At 42.4% G+C, this 23,944-nt stretch overlaps 1 protein-coding gene across 5 annotated transcripts in view; it reads right to left on the bottom strand.

Moving 5' to 3' along the window:
- Positions 1-22,544, bottom strand: part of LOC124005826 (pleckstrin homology domain-containing family F member 2) — a 31,919-nt gene extending 9,375 nt beyond the window's left edge. For 2 of the 5 annotated variants that reach the window (XR_006833696.1, XM_046315418.1), the window contains exon 1: positions 22,386-22,541. The gene's annotated coding sequence lies outside the window, so the exon portion shown is untranslated. Of the gene's footprint in view, positions 1-10,343; positions 10,519-12,945; positions 13,220-22,385 lie in introns of those variants that run through there. The other 3 variants (XM_046315420.1, XM_046315421.1, XM_046315419.1) reach the window with 3 other exon arrangements.
- Between the last annotated feature and the right edge of the window lie 1,400 nt (positions 22,545-23,944).

Here is a 23,944-nt window from a genome sequence, read left to right as displayed (position 1 = left end):
TCAAGAGTTCTATTAAAACTCAAACAAAAATAACATAGCAAAAAAGTACCTAGCCAAAACACATACAGGATAACCACCCCCTCACACAAACCTGGACTCTGGTCAGACACCACGCAACAGGTAGCAACAACACTTGGGAGTGTTTAAGTTTGTCATTTTCTGATTGGTTGCTCTTGTGCCTCGTCTCGGAGTGGACGTACAGGTTGGCAGGTGGAAGAATGTTACCAGGTAGCAGAGGGTAGCAAGGTGGTGAATAGACCTTTATCCCAGCACCAGGTTGACTATGGGCTTCCCCATCACCAGCTGGTCCTTTCAAAACCTCATAAGCTTTCCCTCCGTCATCAGCGACACCAGATCGTGGACAGGTTGGGGAAAAGGGCAACCTTTTACAGCGTACTCCTCATAGTTTTAGATGCTGGAGTAACAGGACTAAAGACTTCATTTTGAATGGCAGGGTTAGCTGACGCCAACACTTGTTGCTATAGCCTACCTAAGGTTACGGGAGAAGCAGTAGCTAAAGATACACCCATGATTAATAGACTACGAGTAGTGATGCACCGATATGACATTTTTGGCTGATACCGATATCTGATATTTTCCTTGCCAAAGAAAACGATACCGATATTTAGAAATACTTTGGCCTTTTAAGAATTCTAGTACAGTTAAAAAGTTAACATACACAAGCAGTGGTGTAAGGCACTGCATCTCAGTGCAAGAGGCGTCACTACAGTCCCTGGTTCAAATCCAGGCTGTATCACATCCGGCAGTGATTGGAAGTTCCATAGGGCGGCGCACAATTGGCCCAGCGTCGTCCGGGTTTGGCCGTCATTGTAAATTAGAATTTGTTCTCGACTGACTTGCCTAGTTAAATAAAGGTGATACACACATCAAAAAGTTATTTTGTTGGCATTTACGCATGTCCCCATTTCCAGTAAAAACATAATCAAAACCTAATTCTTTCACTTACCTGCTGTGCTGTTTCGTTGTTCAGTCTTTTCATTCTCAACCAGGATTTCTATGGAACGCCATTTGGGTCTTTGCGTGTCAAAAAATATACTATTTAACACTATTTTATGTGTTAAAGAAGTTTGTTGACCAATCAGGGCCTGAATGACTGCACATCACAATTTAACGTGTTCATTCCTTTTTTTACATAGTTATTACACATTGATTACACTATCACTCGTATTTCATGTCACAACCATTCATTGATACATATGCTAGGATGCTGGTAAAGTTGTCTCGCGCACCTACAGTGCTGGTCATAAAAAAAGCTAGCTAGCTCATGGATGCAAACAATTTTCTTCCCCAAAAATGACACTTTCAGTAGCTATAGTTAGCTAGCTAACTATATAGCTCAGTGTCATCTAAAATATCCATAATTTATAAAACAGTTCTTATTTGATTAAATGGTGGTCGGACCAATCTATGTGAAGCTAGCCACAATAGCGGACTTTGCGGTTAGCCTTCAAACAGTATAATTCTACTATTTGTATTAATTTGCATCACTGTCAATGACTACTTTAATTTTTGGGGCAAACTACAAATTCCAATATTGTGCTTACTAATCCTTACTGTGGCTAGCTTCACAACACATAACCCGGTCTGGTCGAGCCTCACTAGCCAGATGAAGCTAGCTGGCTGCTTATAACCTTAACCCTGTCGCCCAAAGCTAAGTAGCTGGCTAGCAATTTTTTTCATGAACTGAAGTTAAATTTCAATAGGCGAACAACAATACTTACTCACACGGATTCCTAAATCATTGCTAAGAATAATGAAAATGACTGCAGTTTCTACTGGTCGTTGTTTTCAGGCTGCGTTGTATTGGTACTAGCTAGGTAACAAGTTAAAATTAGCTACCACAGAAGTTGCGGTCAAACAAATAATGCTTTATTACCAAGCCAGTGTTTTGCTTGCTTGCTGAATTTTTGTACAGCTTTGACAGTGCTAATGTATATTTTTTAACACGCAAAGACCCAAACGGCATTCCATAGTATGCTATTAGCTTCTTGACATACATTGACGCTATTACATTGTACCTCCGTTAGGGCAACATCTGAAAAATAGAGCACTTGGTAGTGTTAACCGGTGCTCGACCAGTCGGCGAACAGTTGATTGTCAAGGGCTACGAATGCCATTATCGTAGCTTTAATAGATTTTGCCTTTGAGCTGTCTCGCTGAAATTTTGTTACCCTTTCAAATGACTGTTTGCCTTGTTGACAGCTCGATCCACACAGCAGACATTGTGGGGTAGTTTAGGAATGCTGTGTTGCACATATAGCGCAAAATTTTGCATCTTTAAGTCATGTACCTTCATTATATTAGGTATGCACTAGAGGTCGACCGATTCATCGGAATGGCCGATTAATTTGGGTCGATTTCAAGCTTTCATAGCAATCTGTAATCTGCGTTTTTGGACACTGATCATGGCCGATTACATTGCACTCCACGAGGAGACTGCATGGCAGGCTGACTACCTGTTATGCGAATGCAGCAAGGAACCAAGGTAAAGTGCTAGCTAGCATTAAACGTATCTTACAAAAAAACAATCAACCTTAAGATAATCACTAGTTAACTAGTAATATCATCAACCCTGTGTAGTTCGCTTGTCCTGCGCTGCATATAATCGATGCGGTGCCTGTTAATTTATCATTGAATCATAGCTTACTTCGCCAAACAGGTGATTTAACAAGTGCATTTGTGAAAAAAGCAGTCTTTGCACCAATGTGTACCTAACCATAAACATCAACGCCTTTCTTAAAATCAATACACAAGTATATATTTTTAAACCTGCATATTTAGTTCATATTGCCTGCTAACATTAATTTCTTTTAACTAGGGAAATTGTGTCACATCTTTCGTTCTGTGCAACAGAGTCAGGGTATATGCAGCAGTTTGGGCCGCCTGGCTTGTTGCGAACTGTGTGAAGACCATTTCTTCCTAACAAAGACAGTCAACTTCGCCAAACGGGGGATGACTTAACAAAAGCGCATTTGCGAGAAAAAGAAATCAATCGTTGCACGAATGTACCTAACCATAAACATCAATGCCTTTCTTAAAATCAATACACAGAAGTATATATTTTTAAATGTGCATACATATTTAGTTAAAAGAAATTCATGTTAGCAGGCAATATTAAACTAAAGGAAATTGTGTCACTTCCCTTGCGTTCATTGCACGCGTTCATTGCATGCAACAATTTGGGCCACCTGGCTCGTTGCAAACTAATTTGCCAGAATTGTACGTAATTATGACATAACATTGAAGGTTGTGCAATGTAACAGCAATATCTAGACTTATGGATGCCACCCGTTAGATAAAATACAGAATGGTTCTGTATTTCACTGAAAGAATCAACTTTTTTTTCCTTCTAAATGATAGTTTCCGGATTTGAACATATTAATGACTTAAGGCTCGTATTTCTGTGTCTATTATATTATAATTAAGTCTATGATTTGATAGAGCAGTCCGAGTGGTGGTAGGCAGCAGCAGGCTCGTAAGCATTCATTCAAACAGCATTTTACTGCGTTTGCCAGCAGCTCTTCGCAATGCTTATTGTGCTGTTTTTGACTTCAAGCCTATCAACTCCCGAGATTAGGCTGGCAATACTAAAGTACCTATTAGAACATCCTATCGTCAAAGATAAGAAATACAAAATGGTATAGAGAGAAATAGTCCTATAATAACTACAATTGACATCTTACCCCAGTCTAAGAAATAAACCTCCCATGCCACTCTGTCAACATCACGGCAAATCTCATGCGAGTGCATTCCATCTATTGGCACAATGGACAGTTTTTAACATCTCGTCCCGTGTTTTATGATTCTGATTATCTGGACCAGTCCAGTGACTGCTGTGAAAGGACAGCTGACAACATAGGAAAGTCTGTGTGACAGCTTGGAGAGACAGCTGACCGGAGGGAATAGACCCCACTGGGGCTGTCATGGGTTAGCTACCCATGTTGGCAGTCTCCTACGCTGTTTCAGTATGTTGGAGACACCCACTAAGTGCTACTGAAAGTCAACAAAGGAACATACCCCTAGAGCCTGCGAGAGCTGGGGCGCAAGATGGCTCAACGACTGATCACACGGTTACGGACCCAGGAACGGAAACAACTACAAGTAGGAACACAGCACATGAGACAACCATAACAGCAGCAGGACACACACTTCAGGTGTGCAGCTGTGGTTGGGAGAGAGTAACATCGGCAAGGGGGTTAAGGATCCATCAAGGGAGGAAAAGGTGCTTGTTAGAGAAGCAGAGACAGGGACCTCGCATTGACCAGTACTTCTTACGAAGCAGCCAGTCAAATCAGTCGAATGAAGCACAGCGATGGGACGCAAACCAAAGTTCGCAGAGCATCAGCACCCCTGTAACTGAGGAGGATAACACAAGCACAGGAATGCCGGTGGATGAACTCACCCAACCACAGAGACCTCTAAAAGAGGAAAAGATCAAAGGGCACAGACCGAGTGTGAAGTGGCCCAAAGCCGTTGAAAAGAGAGAGTGGGAAACAATCAACAACGACCTGACAACAATCTTGGAACAACAGGTAGGAAAAGCAGAGAAAAAGCTTGAAAGGATGGGAGACATTATCTACCACTACGGAGAAGAGCGCTTTGGCGTAAACGAAAGGAGAAGTGGCAAGACACCTCCCGCGCCAGCCAAATCTAGGAGACAGCAGGAGATCGAGATACTTGTCAGAGAGAGAAGGCAGCTGAGGAAGCAGTGGAAGAAGGCCTCTGATGCAGAGAGAGAAGGTCTCATGCTACTCCAAGCAGACATTAAATGTCGGCTGGCAACCTTGCGAAGAGCGGAAAACTTAAGGAAACTTCGTAGGAAGAAGGAACACTCAAGAACACGGTTCTATAAAAACCCCTTTAAGTTTGTCAAAGATCTCTTCGCAAAGGAAAAGTGCGGAATCCTAAAAACTACAAAGCCTGAACTGGAAGAACATCTGGAAAAGGTCCACCAGGACATGAAAAGGCATGAGCAGATAATCATCCCACATGACATCCCACCTATTCAACCACCAGAATTCAATCTGGACACTGACCCTCCAAAATGGAGGGAAGTAGAGAACGTTGTCCGAAGAGCAAGAGCGGCCTCGGCTCCTGGGCCTAATGGAGTACCATACAAGCTCTACAAGAACGCCCGGATGTTCTACGCTTTCTTTGGAGGCTCATGAGGATAGTGTGGCAGAAGGAAATAATACCAAAGGCATGGCGAAGGGCTGGTGGTGTGCTAATCCCGAAAGAGAAGGATGCGACAGACATCAGTCAATTCCGACCAATCTCCCTTCTCAACGTCGAAGGGAAGATCTTTTCAGTATAATAGCACAGAGGCTGTCCACTTATCTGGAAAGGAACAAGTACATTGATACATCTGTACAGAAAGCAGGCATTCCTGGTTTCTCTGGTTGCCTGGAACATACTAGTATGATTTGGCACCAGATCCAAACAGCTAAGAAGGACAAGAGAGACCTCTATGTCATCTTCCTCGACTTGGCCAATGCCTTTGGCTCAGTTCCCCATGAACTCCTCTGGGAATCCTTCAACATTTTCCACGTACCAGAACCCATCACTACACTGGTAAAGGCCTATTTCCAAGACCTGCAATTGTGTTTCACAACACCTGACTTCACAACAACATGGCAGCGCTTGGAAGTAGGCATAATGGCAGGCTGTACAATTTCTCCTCTGGCCTTCACTATGGCCATGGAAGTCATCATCAGGGCATCGAGATGGGTGGTCGGTGGTGAGAGAACTAAGGAAGGGCTCCGTCTCCCACCTATCCGAGCATACATGGATGACATGACTACACTGACCACCACTGCAGCATGCACCAGGCGGCTACTTGCAAAACTGCAGGATAACATCAAGTGGGCACGGATGAAAATCAAGCCAAGCAAATCTCGAAGCATCTCCATAGTCAAGGGACAGCTTAAAGATGTGAGGTTCTGCATTGGAGATGACCCGATACCAACGGTGTCTGAGCAACCCATCAAGAGCCTGGGTAGATGGTACAACGAAAGCCTCCGGGATAAAGATCAAGTGCAGCAAGTAAGGCAGGACATCGCCGACGGTCTTGAGAACATCAACAAGACCCTACTGCCTGGGAGGCTCAAGCTCTGGTGCCTACAGTTTGGACTTCTCCCCGGGTAATGTGGCCACTCACCGTCTATGAGGTCCCAATAACAACAGTGGAGAAGATGGAGCGAACCATTACCTCATACGTGAAGAAATGGCTGGGTGTCCCACGATGCCTGAGTAACATCGGCCTCTATGGCAAAGGGGTCCTTGAACTACCTCTTACAAGTCTAACGGAGGAGTACAAGTGCTCTAAAGTAAGACTTCAGATGACATTGAAGGACTCCAAAGACCAGACCATTAGCAAGGCTGCACCTCCCCTACAAACTGGACGGAAATGGACATAATCCAATGCTGTGCAGCAAGCAACATCAGCCCTGAGACACCAAGACATTGTGGGGAATATCCAGCATGGAAGAGGAGGCTTTGGCCTGGCAGCAAGCAAACCAACGTTCCATAAGGCAACAACATCTGAACGCAGGAAGCTGGTGGTCGAGGAGGTGCGAAGACAGGAGGAGACTGCAAGAAGTGCAAAGGCTGTCTCTCTTGCTAAACAAGGGCAATGGACGAGGTGGGAAGGCCTGGAGAGGAGAAAGATCAACTGGAGTGAGCTTTGGCAAATGGAGGCAAGCAACATCAGCTTCATCATAAGAGCTGTTTATGATGTGCTTCCATCACCAAAAAATCTACATCAATGGTATGGCGAGGACTCGACCTGCCCCCTCTGCCTAGCTCCAGCGACTCTCAGGCATATAATGACAGGTTGCAAGACCAGCCTCTCACAAGGCCGCTACACCTGGAGGCACAATCAGGTCCTCAAGAGCCTGGCTGCAGCACTTGAGACCAAGAGGAGTGCAACCAATTCATTACCTCCAAAAACAAGCAATCCCGTCAAAACAACAACATTCATCCGGGAGGGACAGAAAAGGCCCAAGTATCCTCCTACAAAGCCAGAAACTGGACACCTAGCTATGGCCCGGGACTGGAAGATGCTTGTCGATATTGGCCAGCAACTCATTTTTCCACCTGAGATTGCTTCTACCAACCTTAGGCCAGACATGGTACTCTGGTCCCCTTCACGAAAGGCTGTGTACATCATAGAGCTCACAGTCCCGTGGGAAAACTCTGTTGAAGAGGCCTACGAACGTAAGAAACTGCGTTACACAGAGTTGGCAGCAGACGCAACTCAGCGTGGCTGGAATGCAAAAGTCTGGCCAGTTGAAGTGGGATGCAGAGGATTCGTGGCTTCTTCCATCATCAGGTTGCTGAAAGAACTTGGAATCCATGGACAGGCTCTGCGGCAGACCGTCAGAGCAGTTTCTCAAGCAGCTGAAAGAGGTAGCCAGTGGATCTGGATCAAACGGAAGGACCCTTGCTGGGCTATAACTTCATGACCCCTCACCCCCACCTGAGAACTCAATTCAGATCCCTCCAACTTGAGGAGGGCATATGAGGTATGTGGTCAGCTGTATGGCTGGCTCAGAGAAGAGGACGCCCCTGCCTTGCACAGTCCTGTGGGACATCTTAATTGGGCATGGGACACAAGCTAAGGCTTGATCACCCTTTAGCTGGCCACCTTTGATGAGGGTGTTTAGTGATTAAAGGCCGAAACACCCACTGATTCGAAGGCACACTACTGAGGATGTGTCCCAAAAATTGACATCTTACCCCAGTCTAAGAAATAAACCTCCCATGCCACTCTGTCAACATCACGGCAAATCTCATGCGAGTGCATTCCATCTATTGGCACAATGGACAGTTTTTAACATCTCGTCCCGTGTTTTATGATTCAACCTAAAACTTCTTACCTAGGAATATTGAAGACTCATGACAAAAGGATCCACCAGCTTTCATATGTTCTCATGTTCTGAGCAAGGAACTTAAACATTTGCTTTTTTACATGGCACATATTGCACTTTTACTTTCTTCTCCAACACTTTGTTTTTGCGTTATTTAAACCAAATTGAACATGTTTACTTTATTTGATGTATTATATCACGTTAAAATAAAAGTGTTCATTCAGTATTGTTGTAATTGTCATTCTTACAAATATATATATATAAAAATAAATAAGACGATTAATCGGTATCGGCTTTTTTGGTATTGGCGTAGAAAAATCGTAATCGGTAGACCTCTAGTATGCACTACAGCTTTCACATGGGTTTTGCACATCTGGCATTAAACTAGACATCGGCCGATACCGATGTTTGCATTTTCAGCTAATATTGTCCGATTCCGATATGTTCACTGATATATCGTGCATCCCTAATTACGAGCTCTGACCTCTCACTCTTTCAAGTTTATTTTTCTAGACATTTCGCCAAGAAGCAGATTGAGGTTGTGAAAATATAACCAACATTGGGCAGACATGAAAATAGGACAACTTAGGGAAAGTCAACACTCATGTTAGTTCTTCTTGTCCCCACAATGTTTTCTATGTTAGGTTTATAGGAGTGTGTGGGGAGGGCCTAATGAACACAGTTGCCACCCAACATCTTCCTGAGGCAACATCAAGGTCAATAATGCTAACATTTTCCATAGACAGGAGGGCATCCAATTACATGGTGTAATGGTCATAATAAACTAATGGTATAGGAGACACTGCCTATAAACAACAGCTTTAAAAAGGCCTGGCTCTCATAATGAATGGTTCCCTGCCCTTCCTGTAACGTTGAACAGAAGAGGCACCCAATGCAAAACGGTCTTCTTTCAGTCTCAAATTGGGAGACAGTACATCTAAAAATAACCCAAGGTTTCCCCAGATGGGTCACCATTGCAAAACCCTTGTCTTCATGAAGCAGACAGAGGGAAGCAGCAGGGGACATTCAACCTTTCTTCTCAATGCTGGGCTACAACATTACTTAGCCTAACTGTCAGACACTAGAAAACTTGTTGAGGATCACTGTTTGAGACAAAGTGCAATGCAATTCTATACCGGCCCATGTCTCATGAACCCTGGCAAGACAGAGAACTGACTCCGATACCAAGAGAATGAAAGTGCCGGAAGAAAGAGATGTGTTTGGAGAAATCGCCAAAACAAGCAAAACCAATTAAGAGAGTTATGTTGTTGACAAGGATGCTGCTGCTTTTGCATATGAGAGGTCAAAGACAGGCAGAAACTGCTTCGCCAATAGAAATCCCCGATCAAGCTTGTAGGCGATGTCATGGCGACGTTGGCTAGCTAAGCTCATGTGTAGAAACACGTCAGCAGGTCTAACGGTCGTCTGGCGCCAAACTTCGCATGTGCAGGCCGTCAAAGCAAAAGCACTCAATATAAAGTTGTTTTTGACGAAAATCAAAACGTGTTAGTTTGTCAATTTCACGAGGTTGGAGTAAAAACATGTTCAACTACTTATTAAGACATTGACTTGAATCTAGGTTGTGCCTTTAGACTGAGAAAATTAACTACTAAGAAAGAATTTCACTTCTCTCATTGACTGCTCAAACCCCAAACTGTCTGCTTAGTCTATTTCACAGACGTTTCTGGAAGTCTCGCGATGTTGCGCCTCTGGGTTTATAAACTCTTGTGGTGTGGTAGCTTATCAACCTCACTGTTGGGAGGGGCTCATGTTTTTGGTGTATGCACAGTTTGCCACAGCCTCCTCCTACAGAGGAAGTAATTACCCTGCACACATTAATCTGAAGAGATGAGCATCAAGTGATTTTTACACCGCTCACCAAAACACGAATTCATGACCTTAAAGCGGCAATCAGCAGGTTAAACAATAACAAAGTGACCTCCCCACCAGTTTCAGTAAAAAGTTAAAGGATGGGGCTTGAGAAATCTAACCACTCAAATTCATAGACAGAGCTATGGATGCAAGAATTCACCATCCATTATATATCAAAATTATAGTTTTAACCATGTTTTAAGGCTATATAGCATTTGTATTTACTTTGTTGACAAACAGTGGGAGTAAAACATGTTTATAGTTTGGGTTCTGATGGGGTACGACGGTTGAACTTAGGTCATGAGACATTTATAAGTTAAATTCTTCAAGAATCAATGAGCATATATAATTCACACTGAGTGTATAAAACATTAAGAAAACCTGCTCTTTTCATGACAAACTGACCAGGTGCATCCAGTTGAAACATATGATCCCTTATTGAACAGTGTAGATGAAGGGGGAGAGGATTTTTATGCCTTGAGACAATTGAGACTAATTGTGTGTGCCATTATAAGGGTGATTAGGCAAGACAAAAGATTTAAGTGCCTTTGAACAGGGTATGGTAGTAGGTGCCAGGCTCACCGGTTTGTGTCAAGAACTGCAACACTGCTGGGTTTTTCAGTAGTTTCCTGTGTCTATCAAGAATGGTTCACCACCAAAAGGACATCCAGCCAACTTGACAACTGTGGAAAACATTGGCATGAACACGGGACAGTATCCCAGTGGAGCGCTTTCGACACATTGGAGATTTCATGTTCTGAGGGCAAAAAAAAGAGGTGGGTGGGTGCAAGTCAATATTAGGAAGGTGTTTGTAATGTTTTGTACACTCAGTGCATAAGTCTAAAATGTATGTAGAAACTGCTGATTGCCCCTTTAACTGAAGGAAGCATTGCGTGAAAGACGGAGGATAGCATAATTCAACCAGACAGAAAGAGAAGATCCGCCTCAAGCATTTCAGCTATTAAAGTGAGTGTGACTGCCGAGCTCATGATTCACTACACCTTGGACCATGTAGCACAGGTTGTATGAGAGGATAAGCACACCCTCACTGTATATGTGAGACATTTGACTTCACCACCACCCCCACTAGCAGGTGTTTATGTAAGCTGAAGTACAGTACAGCTATAGGCCTATGCCTCCTCCCTGAGACACCTAAAAAATTCAGGCTACTACTTCACTACACCCAAGTCTCTACTCTCCATTCTCCGAGCTAATTCCCACTCTGCAGCCAGCCACAATCACCAAGGGTCAGACAGCCAGAAAAAAATATGTTGAGTCCTTGGAACTGACAGGTACCATTTCATTGTAGTGAAGCACGGTATACCGAGCTTTCAGTCGTTTTTCAATACTAGAAAATGAAAGTTTGTTACTAGAATTTGTTACTTTCTGTCAGTGTCAAATGTGCCTAACGTCATCTACTGATTGAGAGAGGATCAAGTATGTCTATCAGGGCAGCCGATGTCCCCTAACAGCGAGAGAGCAACCGCCCTGCTCCACTTACTCTTTGCTAGCTATAGCCTGGCCTGAGGAACCACTGCACTAAATAGCATTACAGGCTAAAACACTTGCAAGAAGATACCGGTAGCTTCCGAGAAGCGCAGCGGTCTAAGGCACTGCATCTCAGTGCTAGAGGCGTCACTACAGACCCTGGTTCGATTCCAGGCTGTATCACAACCGGATGTGATTGGGAGTCCCGTAAGGCAGCACACAAATGGCCCAGCGTTGTCCGGGTTAGGGTTTGGCTGGGGTAGGTCTTCATTCTAAATAAGAATTGGTTCTTAACTAACTTGCCTAGTTAAATGACAAAATTAGTTGGTGATGGGATTTCAGATCGAAAGTTGAGGGACAAAAAGCAAACTTTATCCCCATTATCTGATAGGTGGGGTAGTAGATGCAGAGTCTTGCTTATGGCTCAGCTCAGGCGCTGACATATACACATCATTCACACACACAGTGAGAGAGGTCAGCTCAGACAGATTCAGCTTAGAGGCACCCAGCTCATAAGCTCCATTAGCTGCAGATTAGAATGGAAAACGAATGTGTTTATACAACAAAATGTCAGTGCATCGAATCGTATCGTTTCGTTCCTCTAATCAAACAGAGTCGTTTAAAACCAAAACATATTGTTCCTGTATCGTATTGGAGCCCATGTATGTACTGAATCGTCAAGAAAGGGAAAGTTGCACATCCCTAAGATTCACCACTCAAATAAATGATTAGCGTTATGTAGTTATAAAAAAATTAAACAAAACTCATTGTAATGCAAAGATATTGAACTCAAAAGATCTGTCTGGATCAAGTGACATTACTTGACTTGGGCTGATACGCCTTCTTTATTTGTTGTGGTATCGAGTATCGAAGACAAAATTCTGGTATCGTGACAACACTACTGCACTGTGTTATTGTCAGCTTACAACAAACAACTTCATCCTCGCTTACCTCTTCGGAGGAAATACAGCCTTACAGCAGAGGACACACTCATGGCTTACCATGAGCACAGCATGTCTACGGAGGATTACATGATCACAATATGAGATAAGGGGGTTGGAAATATGTTGTGTGAAGTGGCTGTTTATGTGATATCTAAAACAGGTGTGCAGTGCAGGCACATTGACCTGTTGAATAGGACAGGGCTAAGTTGAGGTCAAACCAGTCACTGCAAATATGGGGGGGTAACCTTTGAAAACAAGCCATTTGACCTAATGGCCTCTGATGATATAGTGGCATGATGGCATTTTCACTTCACATTTAGGCTACTACAGTCGATATGGTACCCTTCCCCAGATCTCTGCCTTGACACAATCCTGTCTCATCACTCTAGTGACAATTTCTTCGGCCTTGGATTTGCTCTGACAAGCACTGTCAACTGTGGGACCTTGTATAGACTGGTGTGTGTGTGTGTGTGCACCTTTCCAAATCATGTCCAATCAATTGAATTCACCACAGGTAGACTCAAATCAAGTTGTATAAACATCAAGGATAATCAATGGAAACAGGATTCATCCATGTCAGAATAAGGCTGTAATGTAACAAACATTGGAAAAGAGGAAGGGGTCTGAATAGTTTCCGAATGCACTGTATTTGTAAAATCCCAATAGAGAATACCAACTAAATGCTAAAGAGCGCATTGTAAACATGTTGTACAGTTTCTTAACTAAACAAGTAACTAAAAAATACTACTCACTAATTTTGCTGCACACACAAAACAAATTTGCCAGCAAGGCTCTTGGTCCAGGATGGGATTCTCTGCTGCAACCAAGCTAATGCTTGATTTTGGAATAAGCTAACCACTTAGCTAGATAGCTACTAAATGTGCACACCAAATGCACAACTGCAGACATTTCGCACAGTTTAGACTTAACATACGTTATAAGATATCTAGCTGGCAAACATTTAGTTCTGAATTCCATACTGTAAACAGATCCCCTGGCGCATGCTGCACAACAGTGAGTGACTCACAAGGCTCCGATCTCTCGTCGTAGTTTGCTTGTAAACAAACACCATGTGACACGTGACTGGGGACTACCGTAAACTTCATAAAAATGTGACAGGTTAACTATATTACGCAATGTTCTTTATCTCCTATAGTATTGCACAAGTTGACTGCAGGTATTTACTTCAAAAGTATCTACAAATATTAAAATGTATTTTAAAAAAACGAATAAATAGTTTCAACAGTATTGAAAAACCATCCCGTGGCTTTTTCCAAATACCCTGACAATATGGTATACTGCCCAAGCCTAAATTCGTGACATGCACAATGGCTTGGGACTGTTGTGGATGTGCTCTCTAAACCAGAGCAAAAGGGCAGTGCATTTACAGAATACAGGGAGGGCCCTTATCAATCCAACAGCAACCAGGTTTGATTTGAATTTCAGTCTAACCTTTGTTAGGGGACCTCTACCTTCAAGTGAAGGTGTGGGACATTCCACCGTGTAAATTATTACAGTGAAGACACCTGTAAATAGGCTAAATTATAACCTTGTGCAGGCAAGAGCTTAAATTAAAAAAATAAACACTGGTTTGAGGGACAAAAATAAACTCTACTCTTAAAATGGCTAATAGTCCTTGCCATAACTTTGCTGACTAAGAAGCTAGTAAAAAAAAGCATTAGGCAGAAAGGATGTTAACTTTGACTAGAGGGGAAGCCACCCCAGTGTTGTGGGGCTAGGCTACATAAAACCTCTGAATCGATTTAATGGAACAGGCGATGGATCATAGGATTCGATTTGAATTGACAAAAATCATTGAATGATTGTCAAAGACAAAGTGCCTGACTCAAATGAACTTGGCTTAAACCTTTGAGGTCACCACCCTTTGACTTCAGCTGCCTCTCAGGCCAAAAGTTGACACGCTATAAATGATCAAAGTACCTTTTTGTCTTAACATTATTTCTTAGGCTAGGCCTATAGGTTGACAACATAATTTCAACCTCTACAATTTCTAGTAAAGGCAGCGTGGGAGCTTTAGTAAGTCTATGCATTAGCTCAGACTGCTCACAGGGTTGTAAAATCACCATGGAGATTCCGACTGACACGCCTCTTTCCAACCGAGTTGTAGTAGAGGTCAAAGGGCACTGTGTCATGTGGTTGATCCTTAAGCTCTCTGCTTCTATGTGGAGAAGTTGTTGTTACTCATAACACTCACTCAGAAAGCTATGATCGCTCCCTCAGCAGCAGCATTCACTACAGATTGATGTTTAAAGTGAAAAAAAAAGGGTAGCTGAACTCCATATGGGGTTCGAGTATAAACACATGATATTTTCTGATGACATGTGAAATGGCTGCTCTTCCAAACGCTTTCCAGGTTTTTGGTAGCGCTCGTTAAACTCAACCATGGTGTCTGTAGGAGCAGAAACTGCGAGGATTTATCTACACAGGAATGCACCATAACAACATCTGTTACACTCATTCAGATGTGCTTATGCGTTCATCATATTCACTTCTGGGACATTTTAATACAAAAGGTAGCAAAGAACAGTAAGGCTTGCAGTTAGCCAAGTTAAAATAAAACCGTCTGTTAATAGCAAGAAAAAAATAGGCTACTCACGGCCCATCTTGCTAACTGTTTGTTTACCTTCATGTGGCTAAAAGTGAAGTTGTCACAAGTGAAATCCTCTCAATGAGACAAAAGAGAATAAATCAGAAGTAAAAAGGCCCTGCAAAAGTGAGTCTGAATTGTGAATTGTGCAGGCACAACAAACCCCAGAAGTGAAATGCTTACATAATATGAAAAACCCTCCTGTTGCGACAGGAAAGTATTTACTATTACATTATAGGCCTTTCTGTGATAGAACTACTTCCTGGTGAAAAAGATGGGCACAACTGACATACATTACACCGATAACTTTAGCAAGCTAAGCAATACCTGTGAGCTACTAAAGTGAAGGCAACCTATTTGTTTCAGAGTGGGAAGTATTCTAGTGTATTTAATCTGCATCCATTTATAAACAGAGCCATATTGGATTACAGGAACCAGAGCAACATCCTGTACCGGTGCGGCAGAGCAGCAAGTTGCCTGAGGCTGGGAGTCCTCCTCCTGGGCAAGTCGACTGCATTTAGCCTCACCTAGGCCTAGCTGGTAGAAAACTGGTTTTACACCGTTAAGCTATAAAAAAAATATATAAAAAAAATTTAAAAAGGGGGGGATAAAACCACTGTCAAGCAACATATTGTAGGTACTTCTTTTCAGATGCACATTTTATGCTTTGCCTATGACCACGTGAAACGACACAAGGGTGGAAAAAATGACAGGACCTTCACTCAATAGGCAATGGCCTATTGACACATTTGCACAACGTTGTCCTTTTGCCCTACGCCATCTAGGCTACTCTACAGTTATGAGTGAGCAGCATCAGGCACGGGGTAGTCGTGTGTGTTTCGTACCAGAGCAAAAGCAACGACTAGATTGCTCAATACCTCTAATTTTGACATAATTGTACAAGGCCGATGCTCTGACCAGGTGAAAAACTAGCTAACTGATGTCGTAATTGCAATTTCTTAATCTTGGTCCTGGCAACTGAAAGAATTGCATATTTTAGCCTTAGCACTACACAACAGATTCAAATCCTCAAAGCTTGATGAGTTAATCATTTGAATCAGTTGTGTAGTGTGAAGGCTAAAATATGCCATAAGCAGACGCATTTAGCCAAAGCGACTTGCAGTACGCATGCATATATTTACGTAAGGTTGGTCCCGGGGATCGAAACCCACTATTCTGCACTACAAACCGAGCAAGGAATTTATTTTTATTTTTAAGTACACACCTTTGCCTCCCCGGGACGAGGATAAAGTACATTTAATGATAGCTGAGCTGTCATTGTGGTGGTGTTCTGCATTCAAGTTTCTACAAGTTTAAATGGTGATTGATATTTGTCATGATTACTAGTTGGGTAGCTAGCTAAGTGAGTTGAACCTATTTATGGCCGTTGTAAGCTCTCCAGCTACTTAAGTACTGGATGTGGTGATAAACAACAAAACGGCTAGCTATCTAAATTCTGTCTAATTAACTAGCCCAATAATGGACTAAAGGAGCCTAGCGTTTATCTCTATTGCATTCCACAGTGCCCTCTGCCACCTGGACAAGAGGAGCACCTATGTGAGAATGCTGTTTATTGACTACATCTCAGCATTCCAACACCATAGTGCCCTCCAAGCTCATCAATAAGCTCAGGACACTGGGACTGAATTACATCCTCTAACTGGATCCTGGACTTCCTGGCGGGCCGTTCCCAGGTAGTGAGGGTAGGCAATAACACATCCAGCACGCTGACCTTCAACATGGAGGCCCCTCGGGGTGCATGCTTAGTCCCCTCCTGTAGCCATGCACAACTCCAACACCATCTTTAAGTTTGCTGACGAAACAAAGGTGGTAGGCCTGATCACCAACGATGATGAGACAGCCTATAGGGAGGTGGTCAGTGACCTAGCAGTGTGGTGCCAGGACAACAACCTCTCCCTCAACGTCAGCAAGACAAAGTAGCTGATTGTGGACTACAGGAAACAGAGGGTCGAGTGGGTTGAGAGCTTCAAGTTCCTCGGTGTCCACATTACTAAGGAACTATCATGGTCCAAACAGTCATGAAGAAGGTGCAACAATGCCTCTTAGAATGCACGACAACGCCTCTTCCCCCTCAGGAGGCTGAAAAGATTTGGCAATAGGTTCATGATGATACCAGTATCGCAAAAGGCGTTGGCAAGAAAATAAAACACAAAGCAGATTCAACTTCTTTAGGAAAACATACATAATGTTGGAAACAAACATCAGTCATCCAGAGACACATTGATTTATACTGAACTAAAATACAACATGTAAAGTGTTGTTCCCGTGTTTCATGAACTGAAATACAAAGATCCCTGGACCTCCACATCCAGCTTCTTCCACTTCGGGATTGACCTGGACAGCTGATGAAACTGAGTAGTATTTCTGACTGTAATAAAGCCCTTTGTGGAGAAAACACATTCCCAGGCCCAGCCATGGCTGCCCAGTCATATGATATCCATTGATTAGGGCCTAATGAATTTATTTAAATTAACTGATTTCTTTATTATGAACTGTAAATCAGTAAGATTATTGAAATTGTTGCATATTGCATTTATATTTTTGTTTGGTATAACATATAGCACACAATATTTTACATACATCAGGTTTTGAAAGGACCAAAGAGTTTGGTTTACTTCACATTTTTATTTTTGACATTGAAAAAAAATGTTCTGATCGCAACAGCCCTATTTGGCATGGGCCCTCAGATCCTCAAAAGGTTATACAGCTGCACTATTGAAAGGATCTTGAATGGTTGCAACACTTGGTATGGCAACTGCTTGGCATCCAACCACAAGGTGTTAATGGTAGTGCGTACGGCCCAGTACATCACTGGGGGCAAGCTCCCTGCCATCAGAACCTCTATACTAGTCAGTGTCCTTAAATAAAAAAAACTCCCTAAAATTGTTAGACTCCAGCCACCCAGGTCATAGACTGTTCGCTCTGCTACTGCACAGCAAGCAGTACAGATGCACCAAGTCTGGAACCAAAAGGACCCTGAACTGCTTCTACCCCCAAGCCATACGACTAGTAAATAGTTACCCTGACTATCTGCATTGGCCCTTTTTGCACTAACTATTTTGACTCGTCACAAACGCTGCTGCTACTGTTAATTATCTATCCTGTTGCATAGTCACTTTACCCATATGTACACATCTACCTCAATAACCCCGTACCCCTGCACATTGACTCGGTACTGGTACCCCGTGTATATAGCCAAGTTATCATTACGTATTTATTCCTTGTTTTCTATTATTTATACAATTCTCTCTGTATTGTTAGGAAGGGCCCTTAAGAAAGCATTGATTCTCAATTGCAGTACGGTTCTAGAAACAGAAATCACTCTACTTTCATCTCACAACAAAATAATTTCAAGGATTAAAAACACACACTTACTATACAATGTTTTACCCGGTTTTAACACAGTTGCACCCGACAGTATTTTTCAGCGACAAGATGTTTGTTGCGTCTGTCTTTTGTTTACACACGTGTCAGTGATGCAGATAGCTAATTAGCTAGTCCACCGTCTTCCATAAACTAGTGATGATACGTTTAATACCGGTGCTCCGAGGCAATCGCTAAGCAGTTTATTTTTAAGCAGTGTGCCGATGCTTTGTATCACTTTATCAAAGGCACGTGATCAATGACATCCGAAGCTTCGTTTCGTCTAACAAAATCTTATTTTTATTTAACTGGGCAAGTAAGAACAAATTCTTACTTACAAAGATGGCCTACCGGGGAACAGTGGGCAGAACGACAGATTTTTACCTTGTCAGCTCGGGGATTCGACCCAGCAACCTTTCGGTTACTGGCCCAAAGCTCTAACCACTAGGCTACCTGGCGCCAAACACCTGATTGGCTAGGCATCAGCTTCGGAAGAAGACTGTGCATGTGGGATGTCATCTATAATAATTTGGCGGTGCTAAATTGTTGACTGCCAGGTGCCACTAGTGTACACAGTGTTGATCAAAGCCTCGAGTAATGAACCTATTTGACACAATTGGCTGGAAATATGCAATGCTTCAGGAAGCTGCGTTTCCCCATCACTGCTGAAAACAAAGGCTGTAAACATAAAAATATGTTTCTGTGGGTACCCTAACCCTACTAAAAAGGTCATTAAACCTTTTGATTTTTTTTGCAGTGGTGTAAAGTACTTAGTTGAATTTGGAAGTTTACATAAACTAATGACTCCAACCTAAGTGTTTCAACCACTCCACAAATGTCTTGTTAACAAACTATAGTTTTGGCAAGGAGGTTAAGGCATCTACTTTGTGCATGACACAAGTCATTTTCCCAACAATTGTTTACAGAGATTATTTCACTTATAGTTCACTGTATCACAATTCCAGTGGGTCAGAAGTTTACATGCACTAAGTTGACTGTGCTTTTAAACATCTTGGAAAATACCAGAAAATGTCATGGCTTTAGAAACTTCTGATTGACTCAAATGATGTCAATTAGCCTATTGGAGGTGTACCTGTGGATGTATTTCAAGTCCTACCCTCAAACTCAGTGCCTCTTCTCTTGACATCATGGGAATATCAAAATAAATCAGCCAAGGCCTCAGAAAAAAGTTGTAGACCTCCACAAGTTTGGTTCGTCCTTGGGAGCAATTTCCAAACGCCTGAAGGTACCACGTTCATCTGTACAAATAATAGTATGCAAGTATAAACATCACGGGACCACGCAGCCGTCATACCGCTCAGGAAGGAGACGCATTCTGTCTCCTAGAGATGAACGTACTTTTGTGTGAAAAGTGCAAATCAATCCAAGAACAACAGTAAAGGACCTTGTGAAGATCCTGGAGGAAACAGGTACAAAGGTATCTATATCCACAGTAGAACGAGTCCTATATCGAAATAACCTGGAAGGCCGCTCAGCAAGAAAGAAGCCACTGCTCCAAATCCGCCATAAAAAAGCCACACTACGGTTTGCAACTACACATGGGGACAAAGATCATACTTTTTGGAGAAATGTCCTATGGTCTGATGAAACAAAAATAGAACTTTTTGGCCATAATGTCCATCATTATGTTTGGAGGGAAAGGGGAGGCTTGCAAGCCGAAGAACACTATCCCAACGGTTAAGCAGAGGGGGTGGCAGCATCATGTTGTGGGGGTGCTTTGCTGCAGGAGGGACTGGTACACTTCACAAAATAGATGGCATCATGAGGTAGGGAAAGTATGTGGATATATTGAAGCATCATCTCAAGAAATCAGTCAGGAAGTTAAAGCTTGGTAGCAAATGGGTGTTCCAAATGGACAATGACCCCAAGCATACTTCCAAAGTTGTGGCAAAATGGCTTAAGGATTCACAAAGCCCTGATCTCAATCCTATAGAAAATCTGTGGGCAGAACTGAAAATGCATGTGCGAGCAAGGAGGCCTACAAACCTGACCCAGTTACACTAGCTGTCAGGAGGAATGGACCAAAATTCACCCAATTTATTGTGGGAAGCTTGTGGAAGGCTACCCGAAACATTTGACCCAAGTTAAACAATTTAAAGACAATGATACCAAATACTAATTGAGTGTATGTAAACAGCTGACCACTGGGAATGTGATGAAAGAAATAAAAGCTGAAATAAATCCGCTCTACTATTATTCTGACATTTCACAATCTTAAAATAAAGTGGTGATCCTAACTGACCTAAAAGAGGGAATTTTTACTTGGATTAAATGTCAGGAATTGTGAAAAACTGAGTTTAAATGTATTTGGCTAAGGTGTACGTAAACGTCCATCTTCTACTGTAAGTAAAAATACTTTAAACCTCCTGTTGTGTTTGTTTCATGTTAATTAATTCTGTGTTCTCGGTACAAAATGACCACCCCACAATAGCTGATTATAAATCCATAATACATAGTTTACCTAATGTTGTGTTAGATCTTTTTATCAACTTAAGTTCATGTGAACATTACAAGTCTGAACTTCTATTTGCTATGTATAGCCTTTAGGCTTATACAACTTGTTGAGTTTTTTTTTAAAAAGCATAATGTATGGATTATTTTGACTATAACAAATACTCAGATGAAACATAGTGCCATTTATCACAGACTACTTTTTTGTCAGTTTATCAAGGACTCTCTTCTCCTCACCAGTGTCATGATCAAGAGCCTCACATACAGTATATTGTTTGGTCATTGTGCTGCCACAGAATGAATTGTGAGCAAGGCCTCAAAAAAGCTTTTACATACCAGAGCTGCAAGAAATGTTCTTAATATTATTGAAACAATGTTGCAATTGTTTGTGAGAATTCCAACAGGTGATTATATTGGAGAAAGGTTCAATGGGGGTTGCCATGGAAGCCAAGAAGGGGAGTGAGGTGTGTGTGTGTGTGTGTGTGCTCAAACACACATGCATGTGGGGGTCTGGGAGAGGAAGTGTCCATCTGATGAATGGGCATGTGCCTGAACTCAATTTTATACACTAATTGTCATCTCACCCATTCATTTCTAATGACTGGTCATTGTTAACCGGGAACACCACAGGTGTACAAAAGTTAAATAAAACACCCAACATGTAATGAAAATCATCCAGGTGTATTTTGTGTGTTCAGATGCCCTGTGTGGACAATGTCATAAGGTTCCATGACTATCAGATTAAATGAATTACAATTGTCTTTTTTGGGGGGGGGGGGGCTGTACTTTTGTTTATATGGGGGGCTGTACTTTTGTTTATATGGAGGGGGGCTGTACTTTTGTTTATATGGAGGGGGCCTGTACTTTTGTTTATATGGGGGGCTGTACTTTTGTTTATATGTTTTTAAAATATTTGTTACTTCACTACATTCCTAAAGAAAATATTGTACCTTTTACTCCATACATTTCCCTGCTAACCAAAAGTACTTGTTACATTTAGCCAAGAAAATGGTTCAATTGACACACTTATCAAGACAACATCCCTGTTCATCCCTACCGTCTTTGATCTGGTATATTTTGGCAATTCCAATTACTTTTGATAGCTCCTTAAGTATATTTAAAACCAAATACGTTTACTCAAGTAGTATTTGACTGTGTGACTTATATTTTACTTGAGTCATTTTCTATTAAGGTATCTTTATGTTTATTCAAGAATGAAAATTGAGTACTTTTTCCCACCTACTGATATGAAAGATACGTTTCTTATGTTTTCAAAACCCTACCGCAAACGATGCGTTAACGTTTAGAACAAGCGTCGGGGCTCTTAAAACACCCCCAGTCAGATACTATCGTCAATGGGCGCTAAATAAGATAGTTCGCTAACGACGTCTATGGTGTACTGTTTAACTAGCTAACATTAGCTACTAAAGATTACTCGCGTGGTTAACTTGGCCAACGTTATCTCAAAATAATTCATAATTGGTGTAGCGCTAGCTAGATCAACGTATTTAGTTAGTTGCTAGCTAAGCTCATTAGCCACAATGTTAATGCAAAGGCTAGCTAAATCCTCCATTCGGTCCCGTTTCCAACTTACTAGCTAACTTAGCTGCTGTAGTGTTAGCGCAGCGCAGTGGACAAGTGGTGAGTTAACGTTAGCTAGCTACAGTAGCTGTGACTGGCTAAGAATATAACACAAATAGTGAGATATCATTCCAACAAAGCACATACCCGACTTTAACTTCGGCCAGCAATTTACACGTAACTTGTAGCTTCGTTTAATGAAATTCCACACTTGTCAGTCGCCCTCTACCTTGCTGTCGGCGGGTAGCGGCTCACTCGTTGCCTTGAAAGTAATAACAATATGGCTACAGGGAGTAGTGGCGTCACTTGACTTGTTCAAAAAATATGGGAGTGAGTGCAAGGCTGGGTTGGGCTGGACTGGGACGTGCAGTCATAAACAGGACTGGTCAGGGATAAGTGGCTCACACTGGTTTACCAAGTTTTTTGGTCTTTTTTTTCTTCATAATTTGTTTCAGGATTGGTCAACAGGCCCTGTTATGAAGAAGGCAGGCTACTCCTCTAATAAACTGGGATCCAACAATAGTAGAGAAGATAACTGCCTCGACTCCCTACTGAGCGAATACTCAGGTCATGTTCCACTGCTTGGATATTTCTGACTCCTGACAGATCATACAATGCCTGATAGGTATTTATCAGCTAACCACATATAGGTTGCGTTCCCCTGCTCAGACGTTGCAAGCATCAATCAATGGTTGGGTATCACGTCATTGACTTACAGATTGCTATAACATATAATGTGGTTAGCCAGTACTAAAAATACACTCTATATAGAAAAGTATGTGGACACCCCTTCAAATTAGTGGATTCGGCTATTTCAGAAACATGTACAACATCAAGCACACAGCATGCAATCTACATTGACAAACATTGGCAGTAGAAAGGCCTTACTAAATAACTCAGTGACTTTCAATGTGTCACCATCATAGAATGCCACCTTTCCAACAAGTTAGTTCATCAAATCTCTGCCCTGCTAGAGCTGCCCCGATCAACTGTAAGTGCTGTTATTGCTAGATGGAAATGTCTAGGAGCAACATGGCTCAGCCTGCGAAGTGGTAGACCACACAAGCTCACAGAACGGGACCATCTATAGCTGAAGTGCGTAGCGTGCAAAAATCGTCTGTCCTCGGTTGCAACACTCACTACAGAGTTCCAAACTGCCTCTGGAAGCAACATCAGCACAAGAACTGTTCATCAGGTGCTTGATGAAATGGGTTTCCATGGCTCTGCTCAGCACACAAGCCTAAGATCACCATGCGCAATGCCAAGCGTCACCTGGAGTTGTGTAAAGCTCGCCGTCATTGGACTCTGGAGCAGTGCAAACTCGTTCTCTGAAGTGATATATCACACTTCACCATCTAGCAGTCCAAATCTGGGTTTGGCGGATACCAGGAGAACGCTACCTCCCCAAATGGATTGTGCCAACTGTAAAGTTTGGTGGAGGAGGAATAATGGTCTGGGGCTGTTTTTCATGGTTGGGGCTAGGCCCCTTAGTTCCAGTGAAGGGAAATCTTAACGCTACAGCATATAATTACATTCTTGACGATTCTGTGCTTCCAACTTTGTGACAACAGTTTGGGGAAGGCCCTTTCTTTTTCAGCATCACAATTCCCCCGTGCACAAAGCGAGGTACATACAGATTAAGCTAGTTTTTTTTCCAAAGTTGGAAGTCTTGGGATTTCCGAGTTCCCAGTTGTTTTGAACGCAGC

This window comes from Oncorhynchus gorbuscha, linkage group LG19, assembly GCF_021184085.1.
Source record: "Oncorhynchus gorbuscha isolate QuinsamMale2020 ecotype Even-year linkage group LG19, OgorEven_v1.0, whole genome shotgun sequence".
Taxonomy (NCBI): Eukaryota; Metazoa; Chordata; class Actinopteri; order Salmoniformes; family Salmonidae; genus Oncorhynchus; species Oncorhynchus gorbuscha.
The sequence above is the reverse complement of the archived record's forward strand: the minus strand, read 5'-3'. Positions and strand labels throughout refer to the sequence as shown.